Source organism: Dasypus novemcinctus, chromosome 1, assembly GCF_030445035.2.
Source record: "Dasypus novemcinctus isolate mDasNov1 chromosome 1, mDasNov1.1.hap2, whole genome shotgun sequence".
NCBI lineage: Eukaryota > Metazoa > Chordata > Mammalia > Cingulata > Dasypodidae > Dasypus > Dasypus novemcinctus.
In genome coordinates, this window is record NC_080673.1 from 38,947,529 (window position 1) to 38,953,442 (window position 5,914).

Sequence of the window (5,914 nt, forward strand, 5' to 3'; positions counted from 1 at the left end):
GGCAAAGGGTGACCATATATTCTGAAAGACCACACTCCAAGGGATATGCCTGCCCCCTCCAACTTAAAAATCTCTGGTTCAGATAACCATCCCAACATACGATTTCTCTCTTCTTCTTGTTTGATGGGAACATTGTAGAATTTTTGAACTTCTCTTGAATGGAGGCCTGAACGCCAAGGGAAATTACATCCCAAAGAGAAAGCCCAATTGCCAGGGAACATTGAAAGTTCCATCCAGAATTCTTACTACAAGACAGATAGCAGGAGCCTGCAAACAAAGCCAGCAGTTTCCATGTGAAAACTGTTATATCTTTGCTCTGGTGTTTGAAAAAATAATCCAGTAGAGTCTCCAAAATCTCTTATTCTAGACAAAGCAGAACTTGAATTGCTCTTAATGTTCTTCAAAGCCTGGAACTCCTGCTGCAGTAATAGAAATACCCCAATAATGCTCCTGCAGTACCTGCCTGGGTCATGCCATTTCTACAAAGGAGCAGGTTCCATTCTTCACTATTGTCCTGGGGGCCTGAGCTGTGTAAGTCAACACTGGGTGATTACTGCCAGATAAGAACTGGAATCATCCTTTCTGCTTACTGAACTATTCACATCCTCCAATTCCAACTTCTATCCAAGCCAAGAGAGGAGAAGGGGGACGAACAGGCCTTCAGAACATTTTATAGAAGGAACAGGGTGACCTGAAGTCACTTTTACCAGCAGTCAGCTCATTTTCCCTACCTGGAGCCCATGTATCAGGTAGATGTCAGGTGTCTATTCCTGTTTAATAAACGTTATCCTTGACACTGAATGGGTACTAATTAAAAGAATGACAGATTCCTGTAAGCCAAGGAATATTAAACAAATAAACTGAGCAAATAAAAGTACTGTAAATGTATGTCTTCATCATTCGCTAGGAAAGCATATGTATTGGGTGAAGTTTTTATGAGCTCAGTCTATTCAATTCATTATACAGAAAAATGGGGAGAAAGGAGCAAGCATGGTATGGTAGTATGGTGGTATGGTGGTTTGTAGCTATGTTCCCCAGAAAAACATGTTCTTTGACTTAATCCATTCCTGTGGGTGTGAACCCATTGGTAATACCTTTTGATGATGTTACTTCAGTTTAAGTGTGGCCCAGCCCAGTGAGGATGCATCTTAATCCTATTACTTAATCCTATTACTTTATAAGCAAAATGAAATTCAGACAGAGAGAGAATGCCACAGGAAGCAAGAAGAAGGTCAGTGGAACTTGGAAGAGAATGGAGAGACCAGGAAAGGCCAGCACATGCATTGCTATGTCACAGTGGTACCAAGGACCAAGGATCACAAGCAGCCAGCCCTAGAATTCCAGTCACTGGGAAGAAAGCATCACCTTGATTTGGATTTTTCCTTGCCTCAAAACCGTGAGCCAATTAATTCCCATTGTTTAAGCCAAATCATTGCATTGTATTTGCTTCAGCAACCAAGGAAACTAAAACAGGCCGACAGGCCTGACCATAATTTACAAAAAGTTTAGGTCATTAAAACCTCTTTTTGGCCCAAGAGATCCTGCCGTCTTCCCAAGAATTATTTCTTCCCTCTTTTGCCCTTTATGTTACGAAGCTAAGAACCTAAGTCTCTGATTGTGAAGGATGCAATACTGAGCAAGCCTGTAAGCACAGAGCTGATTGAATACTAGGTAGAAATGGGCAATGGCAGACGTATTGTACTCACATTATTGTCCTTAACTACCACATCCAGTAAGCACTAAGTTCGGTTGACTCTGCTGCCTAAATATCTCTCGACTTTTTCTATTCTCTCCATTTTACATGGCTCTGATCCCAGTCACTGTCAGTCTCTCCCTTGGATTACTCCATTGCTTCCTGATTATCCTCCCAGCTTCTTCTCCAAGTCCTTTTCACTTCATACAGCATGCATGATTGGATTCACAAAAAATGAGCGTGACAATCACCTGGTTAAAAATCTTTGAAAGCTTTTCATTATACTTTGGGATTAGACACATACACATTCACACAAAACAAACAAACAAAGGAAAAATAAAGCTGCAGGGTCTGGGAGCCTCATTCCACCCATCCCTCTCTCCTTCTTCCTGTCTTCTCCAGACACACTTGGTCTCCCCAATTTTTCAAACATACCATGCTCTTTCCTGCTGAGAGGATTAACGCATGATTTTGCTTCTATTTGCCAACTCCCTTTGCCTAAATAACTCATCTCCTAGGTCTCAGATGAAATACTATTTCCTCCAGGACTCCAGCCTTCTCAGACTCCTGAACATTAGGTCTGTCTTTCTCAGCTCCTGTATCACCCTGTACTTCTCCATCATGACATTCAGAGCACTTTTAACTACCTTTTAAATATCTGTCTTCTCTAGTCAATTCAAAGCTCTATTAGAGAAGCAGCAGGATTCTTTTGTTGAAATTTGTAGCTACAGACTCTAACATAGTAATATTATGATTTCTGTTTGAAAAATGATTATACTGAGGCTTTGAGAATCAAAGTTATTTCCATAGTGTTTGAACTAATAGATAAAGCTAGTCATCCTAATTTTTGTCTTTCTGACTCAAAAAGTATATGCTATTTCTACTATTTCCCCTGCCCCCTTATCTATAACTAATGGATAAAGAAGTAGAAACAATAAATAAGTATTGAGTACTGTTGGGGATTGAATCATGTCTACCACAAAAGGCGTGTTCAGCTCCCAACCTCTGGTCTGTGAATGTGAACCCATTTGTGAATAGGACCTTTGAAGATGTTGTTAAGGCCTGACCAAGTTGAATGAGGCTGGATCTTAATCCAATGTGGCTGAAGTGTTTATGAGCAAAAGAAAATGTACATGGAAAGGAAGCCAAAGGGAGCAGCAAGAAGCTACAAATCAATGGAACTCAGAAGAGAAAGGGGAAGACTCTGCCATGTCTGTTGCCATGTGACAGAAAAGCCAAGGATCAAGGATTGCCAGCAGCTAACTCCAGAATGCCACAATCTTCAGGGAGAAAGTACTGTCTAGCTGACACCTCAATTTTAGACTTCTAGTCTCAAAACCATGAGCCAATAAATACCCCTTGTTTAAGCCAACATACAGTATGGTGTTTGTTTTAGCAGTCAGAAAAATAAAACAAGTACTTTACTGTGCTCTAAGAGATTTACAATATATTTACACATATCACATGTGTTCAAGGAGACTACATTATTTTAATTAATCCTCACTATCCTATGTATTACACTTCTTAATTGCCTCTATGACTAGATGTAAATTCATTGAGGTCAGCTACCTTGACTTTTACTCTTGTGCATATGCAGGTCATTGTATTAGTATTATTATAATAATGTATTTGTATTGGTACCTAAACACAAGAGAAGAACAGTACATTTAATGAGCATCTACTGACAGCTTAAAGAGTAACAGATTGGAAAACTGCCTATTGGAGGAGAGGGGTTGGGAAGGCATGTAGATGCAGGGAGGAGTTGGTCAGGATGACACAGTAAATCATACCTACAGACACATATACACACACATGGTCACCCTACATACCTCAACAGAGCAATAGTAGAGAAACTATATGAAGAGAAACCAAAGAGATATATCTATGCTCAGAAACAAGATAGATATCACATGGACCAGAAATGGATCATAAATATAAGGTGGTGAGTGGAACTGAAGCCACAGGACTGCTGAGCTATGGGTCTGGAAGGAGGGAACCAGTTAGGAAGAGTAGCAGCATTTGACTTCTATGAAATGACTGCAGTTGAAAGTATTTAATGTGAGGTGAAGCTAAGAAAAAGAAATTTACACTTGGAAGGTGAATTTACCCAAGATAAAGGTAATTTTATAGAATAGCCTGATGAAATATTCATAGAAATATGTACAGAACTCAGTGAGATACAGATAAGACATAATGAAAAAAACATAAATTAAATATAAGTAATAAATAGGAAAAAGATCAAACAGAAACCTTAAAATTGAAAAGTAATATAGTTGAATAAAATTGCAATAAACTGCACATATGCAAGACAAAATATAGTTGAAGAGTGAATTAAAGAATGGAAAGATAGTCCTAAGGCAGTCAACCACAGCACAAAAATACTGATCAAAAGCATGAAAGACTAAGGGCTGGAAGGATAATTTCAGAGACATCAATATTCTTCTAATGGGGGTTCAAGGAAAAGAAAATAAAGGGGAGGATGAAGAAGCAACATTTGAAGAAATATTTATTGAGAATTTTCCAGTAATGAAAACATAAGTCCTCGGAATAAAAATCCACTCCAAATATCTAGAAGAATAAATAAAATTATTTCACATATAAATACATTATAATAAAACTGTAAAACATCAAGAACAAAGAAACCATCTTATAGTAAAATCATGTTATCTACAAAGGAACAATCAAAATGATACATAATTCGTTTGTAATAATATAGGCCAGAAATAAAAAAATAAAATTTTCTAAATACTATAGGAAAACAGGGGTTAACCTAGACTATTATAATCAGCTGAACTATCATTTAGAGGGAATGATGCCCTCAGACATATAAGAATGAGGAGTTCACATTGCCCAGAAAGCAGTTATTGAAGAATATGCTTAAAAAAGAAAAAAGTAAACAGAGAAGGCAGACAAGACTACAGGAAATGCTGAGCAACAAAATTAATTAAAATGTCAATAAACTTAATCAACTGTTAACTATAAAAATGAATAAATAAGCATTTGTTGGTACAAAAGGAAAATTAAAACTTTAAACAGCATTTTCAAGATGGGGATGTAATTCAATGAGTATTTAAAGAGTGCTAAAATCGTTGTTCGGGAAGAATACTGAATAACTTTAACTTTGTTGGAAAAAATTTTTTTTTTATGTTTGGAGTTTTCCATTTGTAGTATTTGGTTAAACAAAATACATCTTTTGTAAACAAACCAAGCAAGCACAAGACCAACAAAAAAAGGAATAAAAGCAAGAAAAGAGCCTCATGTTGCCCCTTATTGAGCATCAGGGTCAGGCCTGCTCCCTTCCTTAAAGGCGGGGCCCTTGGGCATGGGCATGGGTCCTTGATCCTATGCACCAGAATTGGATATGAACAGAGAAACCAGCTCTGGAATGTTGAAGTGTCTTTGCATATCCCAAGTGCATGGGGACTCCTTTGAAGTGCCACTTGCACAGGACACACAGATTTGGAGAGGAGTTTCCTCTTTCTTTCTAAGAAATGGCTTACTGTAACTGTCAGTGCCAATGGGTCCTAGGTCCTGCTTGTAACAATCAGCAAGGTGGGCCAGGATCTTCTTGCTGATGGTGGTCGGAATGTCATTGTGCAGGGGTAAGGAGCTCCCCGTGGAGAAAATGGTGCAGGAGAGATTGCAGCCACTTCCTGGGAAGGGTATAATGCAGCAGCCAATTGGTGGCCTCTGTTACTCAGCACGAAAAAGGGCCTTGTTGGATTGATGATAACATGTGCAGAAAAAGTGCTGTTGTAAACGTGCCCTCCAGTCACAATGGGGAGAAAGCCTTAGCTTCATCCCATTAAGCTTAGCTTTGCCATGCAAGCCCTGGGCGGGTTTTGCTGCGGAGAGAAGTCTGACCAGGAGGGTAGCTCTGAGGTCTGCTAAGACCATTGATCTGTAAGGGCTAGCCAGGGCACCCCTACCACAGCCAGTCTGGTGATGCATAATGCGATGATATGATACTTATTTCCCCTCCTTTTGTTTTCCAAAGTTCCAGGAGAAAAGTGACCTACAACTATTTAATAGAAGAGGCGGGGGGGGGGGGGGGTCGTTTTCAATTCCCAGTTGATTTGTAAAGGCAATTCCAGAAGGATGGCAAACCCAGGTCCTAGAATATAATGCGCACAACCATCAAACAAGAGGGCCCTGCTTCTTGTCACTGTATGACTCAGAGCCTCCAGGCTAGGATTTCTACCCATGCTAGCTGCTCTTAAA